Raw genomic sequence first — 19521 nt, forward strand, 5'->3', positions numbered from 1 at the left:
GAGATATGTTTTATGGTCATGCCCTGTTGGTCAATGGTTTATTCTTGATGAATCTCGAACGTGATGTTACACATATTCATAGTGTGAATACCAAAAGATGTAAAGTTGATAACGATAGTCCCACATACTTGTGGCACTGCCGCCTTGGTCACATTGGTGTCAAACGCATGAAGAAGCTCCATGCAGATGGACTTTTGGAGTCTCTTGATTACGAATCATTTGACACGTGCGAACCATGCCTCATGGGTAAGATGACCAAGACTCCGTTCTCCGGAACAATGGAGCGAGCAACAACCTTATTGGAAATCATACATACTGATGTGTGCGGTCCAATGAGTGTTGAGGCTCGCGGTGGCTATCATTATGTTCTCACTCTCACTGATGATTTAAGTAGATATGGGTATGTCCACCTAATGAAACACAAGTCTGAAACCTTTGGAAAGTTCAAGGAATTTCAGAGTGAGGTTGAGAATCAACGTGACAGGAAAATAAAGTTCCTGCGATCAGATCGTGGAGGGGAATATTTAAGTCACGAATTTGGCACACACTTAAGGAAATGTGGAATCGTTTCACAACTCACGCCGCCTGGAACACCTCAGCGAAATGGTGTGTCCGAACATCGTAATCGCACTCTATTGGATATGGTGCGATCTATGATGTCTCTTACCGATCTACCGCTCTCATTTTGGGGCTATGCTTTAGAGACTGCCGCATTCACATTAAATAGGGTTCCGTCGAAATCCGTTGAGACGACACCGTATGAATTATGGTTTGGGAAGAAACCTAAGCTGTCGTTTCTAAAAGTTTGGGGATGCGATGCTTATGTCAAGAAACTTCAACCTGAAAAGCTCGAACCCAAATCGGAAAAATGCGTCTTCATAGGATACCCTAAGGAAACCATTGGGTATACCTTCTACCTCAGATCCGAAGGCAAGATCTTTGTTGCCAAGAACGGGTCCTTTCTGGAGAAAGAGTTTCTCTCGAAAGAATTAAGTGGGAGGAAAGTGGAACTTGATGAGGTGATAGTCACTCCTTCCGAACCGGAAAGTAGCGCATCGCGGGAAGATGTTCCTGTGGTACCTACACCGACTGGGGAGGAAGTTAATGATGATGATCATGAAGCTTCGGATCAAGTTACTGCTGAACTTCGTAGGTCCACAAGGACACGTTCCGCACCAGAGTGGTACGGCAACCCTGTCCTGGAAATCATGTTGTTAGACAACGGTGAACCTTCGAACTATGAAGAAGCGATGGCGGGCCCGGATTCCGACAAATGACTAGAAGCCATGAAATCCGAGATAGGATCCATGTATGAAAACGAAGTATGGACTTTGACTGACTTGCCCGATGATCGGCGAGCCATAGAAAATAAATGGATCTTTAAGAAGAAGACAGACGCGGATGGTAACGTGACCATCTATAAGGCTCGACTTGTCGCTAAGGGTTATCGACAAGTTCAAGGGGTTGACTACGATGAGACTTTCTCACCCGTAGCGAAGCTGAAGTCCGTCCGAATCATGTTAGAAATTGCCGCATTCTATGATTATGAGATATGGCAAATGGACGTCAAAATGGCATTCCTTAACGGCTTTCTTAAGGAAGAATTGTATATGATGCAGCCGGAAGGTTTTGTCGATCCTAAGAATGCTAACAAGGTATGCAAGCTCCAACGCTCCATCTATGGGCTGGTGCAAGCATCTCGGAGTTGGAACATTCGATTTGATGAGATGATCAAAGCGTTTGGGTTTACACAGACTTATGGAGAAGCCTGTGTTTACAAGAAAGTGAGTGGGAGCTCTGTAGCATTTCTCTTATTATATGTGGATGACATACTATTGATGAGAAATGATATAGAATTCTTGGAAAGTATAAAGGCCTATTTGAATTAGTGTTTTTCAATGAAGGACCTTGGAGAAGCTGCTTATATATTAGGCATCAAGAACTATAGAGATAGATCAAGACGCCTCATTGGTCTTTCACAGAGTATGTACCTTGACAAGATATTGAAGAAGTTCAATATGGATCAGTCCAAGAACGGGTTCTTGCCTGTATTGCAAGGTGTGCAATTGAGCACGGCTCAATGCCCGACCACGGCAGAAGATAGAGAAAAGATGAGTGTCATCCCCTATGCCTCGGCCATAGGGTCTATTATGTATGCCATGCTGTGTACCAGACCTGATGTAAACCTTGCCGTAAGTTTGGTAGGAAGGTACCAAAGTAATCCCGGCATGGAACACTGGACAACGGTCAAGAATATCCTGAAGTACCTGAAGAGGACTAAGGATATGTTTCTCATTTATGGAGGTGACGAAGAGCTCGTCGTAAAGGGTTATGTCGACGCTAGCTTCGACACAGATCTGGATGACTCGAAGTCACAAACCGGATACGTGTATATTTTGAATGGAGGGGCAGTAAGCTGGTGCAGTTGCAAGCAAAGCGTCGTGGCGGGATCTACATGTGAAGCGGAGTACATGGCAGCCTCAGAGGCAGCGCAAGAAGCAATCTGGATGAAGGAGTTCATTACCGACCTAGGGGTGATTCCCAATGCGTCGGGCCCGATGACTCTCTTCTGTGACAACACTAGAGCTATTGCCCTTGCCAAGGAGCCCAGGTTTCACAGGAAGACCAGGCATATCAAGCGTCGCTTCAACTCCATTCGTGAAAGTGTTCAAAATGGAGACATAGATATTTGTAAAGTACATACGGAACTGAATGTAGCAGATCCGTTGACTAAACCTCTCCCTAGAGCAAAACATGATCAACACCAGAACTCTATGGGTGTTCGATTCATCACAATGTAACTAGATTATTGACTCTAGTGCAAGTGGGAGGCTGTTGGAAATATGCCCTAGAGGCAATAATAAATGGTTATTATTATATTTCCTTGTTCATGATAATTGTCTATTGCTCATGCTATAATTGTGTTATCCGGAAATCGTAATACATGTGTGAATACATAGACCACAACGTGTCCCTAGTAAGCCTCTAGTTGACTAGCTCGTTGATCAACAGATAGTCATGGTTTCCTGACTATGGACATTGGATGTCATTGATAACGGGATCACATCATTAGGATAATGATGTGATGGACAGGACCCAATCCTAAGCATAGCACAAAAGATCGTGTAGTTCGTTTGCTAGAGCTTTTCCAATGTCAAGTATCATTTCCTTAGACCATGAGATCGTGCAACTCCCGGATACCGTAGGAGTGCTTTGGGTGTACCAAACGTCACAACGTAACTGGGTGACTATAAAGGTGCACTACGGGTATCTCTGAAAGTGTCTGTTGAGTTGGCACGGACCGAGACTGGGATTTGTCACTCCGTATGACGGAGAGGTATCTCTGGGCCTGCTCGGTAATGCATCATCATAATGAGCTCAATGTGACTAAGGAGTTAGCAACGGGATCATGCATTACGGTACGAGTAAAGTGACTTGCCGGTAATGAGATTGAACAAGGTATTGGGATACCAACGATCGAATCTCGGGCAAGTAACGTACCGATTGACAAAGGGAATTGTATACGGGATTGATTGAATCCTCGACATCGTGGTTCATCCAATGAGATCATCGTGGAACCTGTGGGAGCCAACATGGGTACCCAGATCCCGCTATTGGTTATTGACCGGAGAGGCGTCTCGGTCAGGTCTGCATGTCTCCCGAACCCATAGGGTCTACACACTTAAGGTTCGGTGATGCTAGGGTTGTAGAGATAGTAGTATGCGGAAACCCGAAAGTTGTTCGGAGTCCCGGATGAGATCCCGGACGTCACGAGGAGTTCCGGAATGGTCCAGAGGTGAAGAATTGTATATAGGAAGTCCAGTTTCGGCCACCGGAAAAGTTTCGGGGGTTATCGGTATTGTACCGGGACCACCGGAAGGGTCCCGGGGGTCCACCGGGTGGGGCCACCTATCCCGGAGGGCCCCATGGGCTGAAGTGGGAGGGGAACCAGCCCCTAGTGGGCTGGTGCGCCCCCCATGGGCCTCCCCTGCGCCTAGGGTTGGAAACCCTGGGGGTGGGGGGCGCCCCACCTGACTTGGGGGGAAGTTTCCCCCCCTTGGCCGCTGCCCCCCCATAGATGGGATCCCAGGGCCGGCGCCCCCCAGGGGGCCTATATAAAGGGGGGGGGGGAGGGAGGGCTGCAGTACCCTAGCCCCTGGCGCCTCCCTCTCCCTCCCGTGACACCTCTCCCTCCCGCTTGCGCTTGCCGAAGCCCTGCCGGGATTCCCCGCTACTTCCACCACCACGCCGTCGTGCTGCTGGATCTCCATCAACCTCTCCTTCCCCCTTGCTGGATCAAGAAGGAGGAGACGTCGCTGCTCCGTACGTGTGTTGAATGCGGAGGTGCCGTCCGTTCGGCACTCGGTCATCGGTGATTTGGATCACGACGAGTATGACTCCATCAACCCCGTTCACTTGAACGCTTCCGCTCGCGATCTACAAGGGTATGTAGATGCACTCCTTTCCCCTTGTTGCTAGTAAACTCCATAGATGGATCTTGGTGATGCGTAGAAAATTTTAAAATTCTGCAACGATCCCCAACAATATTCACGTGATCTACTTGATGTATGTTTTGGTGATCAACTTGCGGGTTCAGTGACCTTGTGAACTTATGCATAGGGGTTGGCACACGTTTTCGTCTTGACTCTCCGGTAGAAACTTTGGGGCACTCTTTGAAGTTCTTTGTGTTGGTTGAATAGATGAATCTGAGATTGTGTGATGCATATCGTATAATGATACCCACGGATACTTGAGGTGACATTGGAGTATCTAGGTGACATTAGGGTTTTGGTTGATTTGTATCTTAAGGTGTTATTCTAGTACGAACTCTATGATAGATCGAACAGAAAGAATAGCTTCGTGTTATTTTACTACGGACTCTTGAATAGATCGACCATAAAGGATAACTTTGAGGAGGTTTCGTACCCTACAATAATATCTTCGTTTGTTCTCCGCTATTAGTGACTTTGGAGTGACTGTTTGTTGCATGTTGAGGGATTGTTATATGATCTAATTATGTTATCATTGTTGAGAGAACTTGCACTAGTGAAAGTATGAACCCTAGGCCTTGTTTCCTAGCATTGCAATACCGTTTACGCTCACTTTTACCACTCGCTACCTTGCTGTTTTCATATTTTCAAATTACAAAAACCTATATCTACCATCCATATTGCACTTGTATCACCATCTCTTCGCCGAACTAGTGCACCTATACAATTTACCATTGTATTGGGTGTGTTGGGGAAACAAGAGACTCTTTGTTATTTGGTTGCAGGGTTGTTTGAGAGAGACCATCTTCATCCTACGCCTCCCAAGGATTGATAAACCTTAGGTCATCCACTTGAGGGAAATTTGCTACTGTCCTACAAACCTCTGCACTTGGAGGCCCAACAATGTCTACAAGAAGAGGGTTGTGTAGTAGACATCAAGCAATTTATGGTGCCGTTGCCGGGGAGGTGAGTGCTTGAAGGTATATCTTTAGATCTTGCAATCAAATCTTTTTGTTTCTTGTTTTATCACTAGTTTAGTCTATAAAAGAAAACTACAAAAGAATGGAATTAAGGGTGCCTCATATGCTTCATCTTTTTAATGTCTTTCGTGAAAATGATGGGAAGGAAAATTGTGCTCAAGTACTAGAAGAACAATTACATAGAATGCTTGGCATAAAATATGTGAATGATGAGCATGATTGCAATGTAGTTACTATGAATTCTTTGAATACCCATGATGCTAATGATATGCAAAGCCACAAGCTTTGGGATGCTATGTTTGATGAAGATGATATTTTTTTCTCCCCCAAGTTTTGATGAGCAAATTTATTATGATGAAAGCATGCCACCTATCTATGATGATTATTGTGATGACATGTATGCTATAAAGAATAGTGATAACCATGGAACTTGTCATCATGATTTTAATTTTCAATTGGATTATGCTTCACATGATAGTTATTTTGTTGAGTTTGCTCCCACTACTATTCATGAGAAGAAATTTGCTTATGTGGAGAGTAATAAAAATTCTATGCTTGTGGCTCATGAAAAGAATGCTTTATGTGATGGTTATATTGTTGAATTCATTCATGATGATACTGAAAATTATTATGAGGGAGGAATATATGCTTGTAGGAGTTGCAATAATATCAAGTTTCCTCTCTATGCGCTTAAAGTTTTAAAGTTATGCTTGTTTTGCCTTTAAAGTTATGCTTGTTTTGCCTTCCTATGCTAGTTGATTATTGTTCCCATAAGTTGTTTGCTCACAAAATCCCTATGCATAGGAAGTGGGTTAGACTTAAATGTGCTAGTCATATTCTTCATGATGCTCTCTTTATGTTTCAATTCTTATCTTTTATGTGAGCATCATTGAAATCATCATGCCTAGATAGGGGCGTTAAACGTTAGCGCTTGTTGGGAGGCAACCCAATTTTATTTTTGTTCTTTGCTTTTTGCTCCTGTTTAGTAATAAATAATTCATCTAGCCTCTGTTTAGATGTGGTTTTATGTTTTAATTAGTGAGATTACATTCATCGTTCCAGCTGTAAACACAGTTTCTAGTTTGACTGAATGAGAGTCATGCAATAGGCATCAGTAGGGAGTGCGAAAGCAAAAGCTAAGTGATCGGACTAACACAGAGTGCATTTCTCCCGGGTAAGCTTATTTTCTGCCAAGTAGAACCTTTGGGAAGACTTGGGTGAAGTCTTTGTGATCTTGCTGTAAAAAACAGAAACTTTTGCGCTCACGAGATTAGCTGCCATTTTTTACTGGAGAGTGCTCTTAGGTCGATTCTTTTTGAGGAAGATTAATAGACAAATTCCTCACGTCCACCAACTTATTTCAGAATTTTTGGAGTTACATAAGTATTCGAATGATACAGATTGCTACAGACTGTTCTGTTTTTGACAGGTTCTGTTTTCTATGTGTTGTTTGCTTAGTTTGATGAATCTATGAGTAGTATCGGAGGGTATGAACCATAGAGAAGTTGGATTACAGTAGATATAACACCAATATTAATTTATAATGAGTTCACAACAGTACCAAAAGTGGTGATTTATTTTCTTATACTAACGGAGCTTACGAGTTTTGTGTTGAGTTTTGTATTGTGAAGTTTTCAAGTTTTGGGTAAAGATTCGACGGACTATGGAATAAGGAGTGGCAAGAGCCTAAGCTTGGGGATTACCAAGGCACCCCAAGGTAATATCCAAGGACAACCAAGAGCCTAAGCTTGGGGATGCCCCGGATGGCATCCCCTCTTTCGTCTTCATTCATCGGTAACTTTACTTGGAGCTATATTTTTATTCACCACATGATATGTGTTTTGCTTGGAGCGTCATTTTATTTTATTTTGTTTTGCTTGCTGTTTGAATAAAATACCAAGATCTGAAATTCTTAAATGTTCTTCACATAGTTAAATAATTATTCAACTACTCATTGATCTTCACTTATATCTTTCGGAGTAGTTTGTTGTTTGCTCTAGTGCTTCACTTATATCTTTTTAGAGCACGGCAGTGGTTTTATTTTGAAGAAATAGATGAACTCTCATGCTTCACTTATATTATTTTGAGAGTCCTAAACAGCATGGTAATTTGCTTTGGTTATGAAACTAGTCCTAATATTATAGGCATCCAAGATGGGTATAATAAAAACTTTCATATAAAGTGCATTAAATACTATGAGAAGTTTGATACTTGATAATTGTTTTGAGATATAAAGATGGTAAAATTAGAGTCGTGCTAGTTGAGTAATTGTGAAATTGAGAAATACTTGTGTTGAGGTTTGCAAGTCCCGTAGCATGCACATATGGTAACCATTGTGTGACAAATTTGAAGCATGAGGTGTTCTTTTGATTGCCTTCCTTATGAGTGGCGGTCGGGGACGAGCGATGGTCTTTTCCTACCAATCTATCCCCCTAGGAGCATGTGCATAGTGCTTGGTTTTGATGACTTGTAGATTTTTGCAATAAGTATGTGAGTTCTTTATGACTAATGTTGAGTCCATGGATTATACGCACTCTCACCCTTCCATCATTGCTAGCCTCTTCGGTACCGTGCATTGCCCTTTCTCACCTCGAGAGTTGGTGCAAGCTTCGCCGGTGCATCCAAACCCCGTGATATGATACGCTCTATCACACATAAGCCTCCTTATATTTTCCTCAAAACAGCCACCATACCTACCTATTATGGCATTTCCATAGCCATTCCGAGATATATTGCCATGCAACTTTCCACCATTACATTTATTATGACACGCTCCATCATTTTCATATTGCTTTGCATGATCATGTAGTTGACATCGTATTTGTGGCAAAGCCACCTTCACAATTCTGTCATACATGTCACTCTTGATTCATTGCACATCGCTGTACACCGCCGGAGGCATTCACATAGAGTCATATTTTGTTCTAAGTATCGAGTTGTAATTCTTGAGTTGTAAGTAAATAAAAGTGTGATTATTTTCATTATTAGAGCATTGTCCCATGTGATGAAAGGATGATGGAGACTATGATTCCCCCACAAGTCGGGATGAGACTCCGGACGGAAAAATAAATAAATAAAAGAGGCCAAAAAAGCCTAAATAAAAAAAAGAGGCCATAAAAAAGGAGAAGGACCAAATAAAAAAATGAGAGAAAAAGAGAGAAGGGGCAATGTTACTATCCTTTTTCCATGCTTGTGCTTCGAAGTAGCACCATGATCTTCATGATAGAGAGTCTCTTATTTTGTCTCTTTCATATACTAGTGGGAATTTTTCATTATAGAACTTGGCTTGTATATTCCAATGATGGGCTTCCTCAAAATGCCCTAGGTCTTCGTGAGCAAGCAAGTTGTATGCACACCCACTTAGTTTCTTTTGTTGAGCTTTCATATATTTATAGCTCTAGTGCCTCCGTTGCATGGCAATCCCTACTCCTTGCATTGACATCAATTGATGGGCATCTCCATAGCCCGTTGATTAGCCGCGTCAATGTGAGACTTTCTCCTTTTTTGTCTTCTCACACAACCTCCATCATCATATTCTATTCGACCCATAGTGTTATGTCCATGGCTCGCGCTCATATATTGCGTGAAAGTTGAAAGAGTTTGAAAAGGCTAAGTATGAAACAATTGCTTGGCTTGTCATCGGGGTTGTGCATGATGGGAGCATTTTGTGTGAAGAAAATGAAGCATGGCCAAACTATATGATTTTGTAGGGATGAGCCTTCTTTGGCTATGTTATTTTGAGAAGACATAATTGCTTGGTTAGTATGCTTGAAGTATTATTGTTTTTATGTCAATATTAAACTTTTGTCTTGGATCTTTCGGATTTGAACATTCATGCCACAATAAGGAAAATTACATTGAAAATTATGTTAGGTAGCATTCCACATCAAAAATTCTATTTTTATCATTTACCTACTCGAGGACGAGCAGGAATTAAGCTTGGGGATGCTTGATACGTCTCCAACGTATCTATAATTTTTGATTGTTCCATGCTATTATATTATCCATCTAGGATGTTTTATATGCATTTATATGATATTTTATATGATTTTTGGGACTAACCTATTAACCTAGAGCCCAGTGCCAGTTTCAGTTTTTTTCCTTGTTTTTGACTTTTACAGAAAAGGAATACCAAACGGAGTCCAATTGACATGCCAATTTTTGATGATTTTTTATGGACCAAAAGAAGCCCTCGGAGTAAAAGACTTGGGCCAGAAGAGTCCCGAGCCATCCACGAGGGTGGGGGCCGCGCCCTACCCCCTGGGCGCGTCCCCCTATCTCGTGGACGGCTCGGATACCCCCCTGACGTGAGACCTACGCCAAAAATTCCTATAAATACAGAAACCTCCAGAAAATAACTTAGATCGGGAGTTCCGCCGCCGCAAGCCTCTGTAGCCACCAAAACCCAATCGGGACCTTGTTCGGCACCCTGCCAAAGGGGGGATCCCTCACCGGTGGCCATCTTCATCATCCCGGCGCTCTCCATGATGAGGAGGGAGTAGTTCACTCTCGGGGCTGAGGGTATGTACCAATAGCTATGTGTTTGATCTCTCTCTCTCTCTCTCTCTCTCTCTCTCTCTCTCTCTCGTGTTCTTAATATGGCACGATCTTGATGTATCGCGAGCTTTGCTATTATAGTTGGATCTTATGATGTTTCTCCCCCTCTACTCTCTTGTAATGGATTGTGTTTTCCCTTTGAAGTTATCTTATCGGATTGAGTCTTTAAGGATTTGAGAACACTTGATGTATGTCTTGCATGTGCTTATCTGTGGTGACAATGGGATGTTCACGTGATCTACTTGATGTATGTTTTGTGATCAACTTGCGGGTTCAGTGACCTTGTGAATTTATGCATAGGGGTTGGCACACGTTTTCGTCTTGACTCTCCGGTAGAAACTTTGGGGCACTCTTTGAAATTCTTTGTGTTGGTTGAATAGATGAATCTGAGATTGTGTGATGCATATCTTATAATCATACCCACGGATACTTGAGGGGACATTGGAGTATTGAGGTGACATTAGGGTTTTGGTTGATTTGTATCTTTAGGTGTTATTCTAGTACGAACTCTATGATAGATCGAATGGAAACAATAGCTTCGTGTTATTTTACTACGGACTCTTGAATAGATCGATCAGAAAGGATAACTTTGAGGTGGTTTCGTACCCTACAATAATCTCTTCGTTTGTTCTCCGCTATTAGTGACTTTGGAGTGACTAAGGATTGTTATATGATCTAATTATGTTATCATTGTTGAGAGAACTTGCACTAGTGAAAGTATGAACCCTAGGCCTTGTTTCCTAGCATTGCAATACCGTTTACGCTCACTTTTACCACTTGCTACCTTGCTGTTTTAATATTTTCAGATTACAAAAACCTATATCTACCATCCATATTGCACTTTTATCACCATCTGTTCGCCGAACTAGTGCACCTATACAATTTACCATTGTATTGGGTGTGTTGTGGAAACAAGAGACTCTTTGTTATTTGGTTGCAGGGTTGTTTGAGAGAGACCATCTTCATCCTATGCCTCCCACGGATTGATAAACCTTAGGTCATCCACTTGAGGGAAATTTGCTACTGTCATACAAACCTTTGCACTTGGAGGCCCAACAACGTCTACAAGAAGAAGGTTGTGTAGTAGACATCAGAAGTGTAACACCTCTTCTCCCTGATGTAATTTCTACCTAAACATGGTGCTTAATGTTACATATTATTATCCAATGATGTGTTGCCATCCTATGAAATTTGAGTAGATTCGTTTTGTCCTATGGGTTGATGATGGTCATGATTGGTTTGGGTTGTTTGTTTTATTTTGTTGCAGTCCTATGGTGCCCTCGCTGTCACGCAAGCGTGTGGGATTACCGCTGTAGGGTGTTGCAATACATTCAAAATTCTCTTATAGTGGGTGGCTAGAGTGATAGAAGTTAACACCCGAGTATGGGGGTTGTTGCGTATGGGAGTAAAGAGGACTTGATACTTAATGCTATCGTTGGAAGTTTTACCTTAATGATCTTTGGTAGTTGCGGATGCTTGCTAGAGTTTCAATCATAAGTGCATATGATGCAAGAATGGAAATTATGTTAGCTCATGCCTCTCCCTCATATAAAACTGCAATAATGATTACCGGTCAAGTTATCGATTGCCTAGGGACAAATCTTTCTCTTTGTGTTACAAAAAGCTCTCTACTAAAACTAACTTAATTGCTTCTTTATCTAAACAGCCCCTAACTTTTATTCACGTGTTGTTTATTGTCTTGCAAACCTTCCCTTTACACCTACAAAGTACTTCTAGTTTTATACTTGTTCTAGGTAAAGCGAACATTAAGTGTGCGTAAAGTTGTATCGGTGGTCGATAGAACTTGAAGGGAATATGAATCCTACCTTTAGCTCCTCATTGGGTTCGATACTCTTATTTATTGAAAAAAGTTACAATTGAACTTCTATACTTGTGGGTTATCAAGACCTTTTTTGGGCGCCGTTGCCGGGGAGCAATAGCGTGTGGTTGATATTCTCGTGTATGCCTGTTTGCTTTATCACTAAGTACATTTTATTTTGTGCTCTTGTTTTCTACTTTAGTTATGGGTACAAAACTTAAAATACTTAAAAAAATAGTTGTACTTGCTAACCCAATGGTTGAAGAACCACCCAAAATCCATCATACTGTTGAAGCTTTCTATTTGGATAATCTTCGATCCCTTTGTGCTCGTGCTGAAAATCCAACTAGCTTAGTTGAGGGAAAATCATTAGATTAGCATGCTTATTTTGTGCAACACCGCTTGTCTCCAAAAGGGAAACAATTATGGGATCAAATGAATTGTTCGCAATGCTATGCTTGGAATTTATGCAAAATATACGGTCTTACTTGTTGTTCTGAAGACCCTAAAAAACACCTTCCTACGAATGTGATTTTAAGGATAATGGAATCTTATCTTCTTATGCCAAAGGTGTTTATATTTACTTTGATATTGAACAAATTGAAGGATTTGTTGCTTTTAAGGGTGCCTATGAAATTGCTTCTTTGATTGAAAGGTATGATGTTACTCTTTACAAATATGAAAATTTTGCCATACTTAAATATTGCTACGAAAACTATCTTATATCTTATATTTACTAATTGGAAGCACCAAATGAGCTCCCACGTTAATCCTGATAAATAAGAGAAATTGTCCGCTAGATCTCCTCATCAATTATGTTCAACCGTCGGAGGAAGTATATCACAGGAGTCCTTGCCCAATATCCCACGCAATAGTCTATTCCCTAGTGAACTCTTTTGTGCTCTACCGAAAAAAATTGCTTGCACGCCGGCTCTCTCCCCTATCCTCCTCGCATGACAGCTGATGCCCTAATAGTCGACTTTCCATTGATATTGCATGGGAGCTAGCTTAGGACGATGCTGCACGAGGGCTAGCTTAGGAAAGATCTGAGAATTGCATATTGACAGAGGATACTAGCAGCTAATATCATATCCGTGCTGGTCTTTGACGGCGGAGGTGGCAAGGTGTACACCAGAGGCAGCGGCGTGTATGGCATGCCGGCGCTCGACAACAATGGCAGGATGCATGCAGCAAGAAAAAAATATCCCTTGAAGATTGGTTCCATCAAGGAGAAGCGTCCTCGAAAAACCCTAGCGCCGTTCTTCTTCTTGCCATCGTCAACTTTAAAGTCCAACATGAGAGAGCAAGTTTCATGATGAGGGCGTCAGATTGGATGACCTCTAATCAGGACTGCATGCACGGCAGTGTCGGCACATCACCGATGCATGGATATGACTCGGCTTGATTCAGAGGCGCACAGACACGACTTGGCTTGATTCCTATTAGAGACGTAAGTGCACGGTCTAGATTTGGGTCAGGCTGCTGGATTAACTCGATGCAAAGCTAGCTACCTTTTGATCGGCTGGAAACACACGTAGCTAGCTAGCTTTCAATCAGCCCGAAACACACGTACGTACTATAATCAATTGGCCTCATCAATTGCTTTTGTTCTGCAGCAAAACGCACATGTGCCAAGCATGTTGCATGTGGGATGACGAGATGCTTGGCAGCACGCGGCCGTCAGCCGGGGACGCCCAGATGGACGAGACGCCGACCACAGCCTCGGATGTGCTCACGGTGCACTGCAAGCAACCTCGCAAATTCAGAATATGGTTTGTATTCTCTCATAGTCTATTCATTTATGTTCCCTTCATTGCCATATGTATATGGTTAACTGCATGTATAGGAAAGATATATATCTACAATATTACTTACATATAGGTTACCACATGTGTAAGAACATGCTGAATGCTGAGTAGTGTTAAGCATCTATCTATCTATCTATCTATTATTATATTATTAAAACAAGAGGCAAACAAAGCATTACGTTCTTCCACATATATTAAATTATACTAACCGTTAATTTTAGATATTAACGCCTGAGATTCAAAACAATTTGCGTTACATAGAAATAGTATTATTAGGTGCAAACACCATTGACATGTCACGTACAAAGAGTTCCACACGTTTTTGGGCCACCTCTTATATGGAAAAAAAAACAAAGAGTTCCACGTTTTTGGGCCACCTCATATAAGAAAGAAAAAAAAACAACCAAGTCACGTACAAGTACATGACATATAACACCCAGGCGAACAGGCTATGCATCGCGTGAGACATACCCAGCCGGACAAGAGTCTAAATTAGACACGGACATTAACACATGCATGCATATGGAACTTGACCCGGACACTCGGCCACGGCTGTAAGTCACGCCACCTGCAAGGCGCCAATGCTAACTGCATATTTCAAGCTACAAAGCATTGGAAAATTTTCAATTCTAAAAAAACATTGGAAAATAAAATAATCTGAGCATGTTTTAGTATTGAAAGTACGCATACATCCGAAACATAGTTGATCACAATGGACGCCATTCGGCCGCACAGCTTGGCGGATTAATTAGAGAATAAGAATGGCAGGAAGGGACGAATGTGTGCAAATTTTGTGCAGATAATTTATGAAAATTATTGATGGAAATAGAAGGGGCGGAAGATCGTATTAAACTATAGTTGCAGACATGCATTCAGTTTTCTACTGTTGAATAAGGGCTTTGCTGGCATCCAAATACACAATTATTATAATGCCTTAGATGGCCAAGAAATATTGTACGCGATGATTAGTAAAACAACAAAGTATGGAAGAATTATGAGGCACGAGTGTGTACAAACAAAAATACGCAACTACAATACAACCAGTATGAGGCAGGCAGAAAGAGAGAACACAAAGTCTTTGTACAAAAAAGTCAATGTTTAGATACAATTCTTAGTGTAAAAATCCTCAAGAGAGCGATGATGGTAACACATAAACCAACAGGTGCGCATACGTGGAAGAGAAAACTTAAATTATGGAACTCTAATTGTGTATATGGTGCACCATACAATGCCCTGAGCCTTTTAATTTACAAACTAACGATGTATCAATGAAATTCTCAGTCTAAAAAATTGCCACCAACAATTGAGAGAAGAATAAGTAGACAATTGCTATATGCGTGCAAGTAAAATTATCACACAAACCAAAATTATGTTGTAGGTGCAAGAATAAAAAGTTGGAAGCAACAAAACATGTCAGGTGTAAAAATAATTAGTTGGGCTTTACAGCAGAATGGGCACGATAACCGAGAGAAATGAGTAAGGTGCAACACATGAGAATATCTTAGCAATTTTTTATGATTATAAACAATTTTTATAATGCCTTGAATGACCAAGAAGTACTATAATTATGATTTGTAAAAAATCAAGCATGGAAGAATTATGAGGCACGAGTATGTACAAACAAAAATACACAACTAGAATACAAGCAATATGAGGCAGGCAGAGGGACAGAACACAAAGTCTTTGTACAAAAAAAATCCAATATTTATATGCAACTCTTAGTGTAATATTCCTCAAGAGAGCATTGATGGTAAGCCAGAAACCAACAGATCCACATATGTGGAAGAGGAAACTTAAATTATGGAACTCCAATTGTGTACATGGCCCACCATACAATGCCTTGAGGCTTTTAATATACAAACTATCGATGTATCGATGAAATTCTTGGTATAACAAATTGCCGCAAACAATTGAGTGAAATTAGACACCAATAGATACAGAGAAGTGGAAGATAAAAAAATAGAAAATATAACAAACAACAGGTTTGTGCATGGTTAAACGTGTCTTTGGTCTTTTGGTGACACACACCACGATGGTCTTATGAACCAACTAATACACCCTATTTGAAAAATGTGAAGACGTACTCCTTCCACCAGTCCAGTTACTGTTCCTAAAGATTTTCATCTTGGCTGCAACAATTTCCTATACTTTGATTAGGACATAAATACCCCATCTGTTTTTATTTTGAATGCCACTGTTTGTAGAGAACTATATAGACATTTATAATAACAAATCTATGCAGTGTAAAAATACAATATTATTGCTTGGGCATTGTAGATGTCAATACATCTTCTATAAGGTTGGTCAAACTTTACAAAGTTTGACTTCAGTCAAAACTAATATGCATAGTAAATAATAAAGGATGTAGTATTTATGAAGTGTCAACTTAAATAAGACCAAAATTTTAATTGGCACAGGATTACTAGAGATGAAACAATTGAAATAACCATTTTCTCATGATATATAAGATTTTATTAAATTTCAAGTAATACCTACGTCCTATCACAATATGCCAACCTAATAACAGAATAGATAGTCAAAACAAAAATAGAATTCTAGCCGCGCAAATGCGCGGGTCACCCCACTAGTTACGTATTATAACACAATTCTGTTACATTTGTGGCTTCTTTATTTTCCCATCATAAGAAAAGTGAAAGTGAACAAATGCTCAAGTTGGGTAAATGCATTGGTGTGTGTTATTTGTCAATAAAAAAATTATAATTTTTGTCCAATGGTTGATTATATTATATTTGAGAAAAAAACAGGAATTAGAAAATGAGATCATAACGTGGCAAGTAGAACACAGGGCAATGTCAATTTTTTTAAAATTGCAAATACTAGAGGAACAGACTCGCCTAATATAAACAAAATTACACAATAATTTTTTCATGACCGTTTACTTGATTTGATTTTTTTGTATGTAAGTTTTGCGCAATAACCTTTGTTCAACTACAAAAAAAAGGAGCACTAACTATAACATCAAATTTTACCAACAAACTTACACATTCATGTCTTAGATTTCAGATATTACAAGTTTGATCTGTAGCTCAGTATCTAATCCAGTGCTTAATCCTTTTTTTTATCATGGAACAACTTGAGTCCATTGCAATTATTAAATATTTTTTCCTTTCATGAAAAAACCATCAAAATTGTGCAGCGACACTGGAAGTTGCAGGTTTACATGCAACATGGCCAACATGTTTCAACTTTTGGTATTACAAGCAGTAGTGTATATTCAACCGTCTCCATGTTGTAGTTTTTTTTCGTTTCTTTCAGTCATCCTTCATTGCTCAGGGACAAGTGAGTTGTACGAATCCCTAAATGATTTGTATATGTAAAAATATTGCAACGTTTTAACACGTATGATCAATCCCTAAATGATATATATATATATGTATGTATGTATGTATGTATGTATGTATGTATGTATGTATGTGTGTGTGTGTATATATATATATAGGGTCGCGCTATTCGTCACCCCGGGTGAGGAATAGTTATTCTTCACCCCCCTCTATTTTAACATGAATGCACCGCAATTTTACGTTCCGTAAATTTTATCTTATTTCAGACATAAAAGGAGAATGTAAGAAAATATATAATCGCCGTAAAAAATATTTTATGTTACGCAAATTTCAAACGTAAAAACATAGTGTAAAATGTACATAAAATGTAATTTTTCTGGTCTTCTGACCTTTTTTATGCCAAATTTTACGCAGTAAATCAATATGACTGTAACTATTTGTATTTGAAGCATAATTTATTGATGAAATGATCGTAAGATTACCTGGGGTGAAGAATATATTTTTTCTTACAATTATAATAGTACTGATTGTAATTTAGTCAGTTTTCTTCCATCCATCTCAATACGACAATCTTCCTGGTGCGAACATTTTAACTTAGATTAAATGTATTTCTAAATTATATTTGTATTTGCAGAAACTAAAGAACATTTTTACACATTACCTGATAGGTAAAACTTCACACATGAGAAAATCAGTTGTTGTTTGTTGACCTGGATGAACTGGTACCTTCCATTTATGGCAGTGTTTAAATACAAGTATAGTTTATCACATTGCTACAATAACATCCGGTCTAATAGTAAACCCAACATGATTATTAAGCCTTGGTTTGACATTTACCACATCCACTTTTTTCTATTTGGTTTTTTCGCCCCACTCTTTCCGTCCTTTCATTGTTAGCTTTTCATGGTCATTATAAAATAACGACATGAAAACACAATTTATCAAATGCGAACCAAGCGTAGCCGAACAAAACATTGCTTCAAATTCTTTGCATCCATTTTATGGCATAATTATAGAAGGTTGAAGACATATTATTTATGTTTTCTATACATGATAGTAAGAATTCTTAGTACATTTCATTTTTCTTTCAATATTTCACGTTCCAAAAAATGCAAGTACAAATCAATATTTTTCATGAACTCGTAAGTATAACTATGTATACCGTGCTGACACGGGTTGATGACTAGTGCTTCTAATGCTTATGTTAAAGAATATATTGAGGATGCCTCCGCTGTCGAATAGGAGACTTACATTTTGCAGGAATATATGAAAGAAGAAATCAATGAAACTGTGAGCTCATTACATTAAAGAGATGACGAGGAGAGTGAAGAACAAACGGAGGAAGAGTGGATTGATCACCCGTGCCCACCTTCTGATGAGAGTAACTCTTTATCAAATCGATATGTCTCCAACGTATCTATAATTTTTGATTGTTCCATGCTATTATATTATCTATCTCGGATGTTTGATATGCTATTTTATATCATTTTTGGGACTAACCTATTAACCTAGTGCTCAGTGCCAGTTGCTGTTTTTTCCTTGTTTTTTTACTTTTACAGAAAATCAATACCAAACAGAGTCCAAATGGAACGAAACTTTACGATTATTTTTCTTGGATGACAAGACACCTAGGAAGCTTCGGGAGGAGGCCAGAGGACCTACGAGGAGGCCACAAGCCCTAGGGGCGCGCCCCGTAGGCTTGTGGGCCCCTCACAGACCTTCTAACCCTAACTGCCAAATATCCCCCCTACGTCAGAGGGCACACAAAAAAAAAACTTTTCTGCCACCGCAAGCTTCTGTTCTCGTGATATCTCATCTTGGGGCCTTTTCCGGCACTCTGCTGGAGGGTGATTTGATCACGGATGGCCTCTACACCAACCTTGTTGCCCTTCCGATGATGTGTGAGTAGTTTACCACAGACCTACGGGTCCATAGCTAGTAGCTAGATGGCTTCTTCTCTCTCTTTGATCCTCAATACAATGTTCTCCTCGATGTTCTTGGAGATCTATTCGATGTAATCTCCTTTTGCGGTGCGTTTGTTGAGATCCGATGAATTGTGGATTTATGATCAGATTATCTATGAATATTATTTGAGTCTTCTCTGAACTCTTTTATGCATGATTGAGATAGATTTGTATTTCTCTCCAATCTGTCGATTTGGTTTGACCTACTAGATTGCTTTTCTTGCAATGGGAGAGGTGCTTTGTGATGGGTTCAATCTTGCGGTGTCCTCACCCAGTGCCAGCAGGGGTAGCGAGGCACGTATTGTATTGTTGCCATTAAGGATAAAAAGATGGGGTCTTTACCATATTGATTGGATCTATCCCTCTACATCATGTCATCTTGCTTAAGGCGTTACTCTGTTCTTATGAACTTAATACTCTAGATGCAGCAGGAGTCGGTCGATGTGTGGAGTAGTAGTAGTAGATGCGGAATCATTTCGGTCTACTTGTCATGGACGTGATGCCTATATTCATGATCATTCACTACAAGAAATATGTCAACTTGTGACCCTCACATTGGCCGCTGAAAGGTCATTGTTTTTCATTTGCGACATTTTTTTGA

The sequence above is a fragment of the Aegilops tauschii genome, chromosome 7 (genome assembly GCF_002575655.3).
Source record: "Aegilops tauschii subsp. strangulata cultivar AL8/78 chromosome 7, Aet v6.0, whole genome shotgun sequence".
Classification (NCBI taxonomy): Eukaryota; Viridiplantae; Streptophyta; class Magnoliopsida; order Poales; family Poaceae; genus Aegilops; species Aegilops tauschii.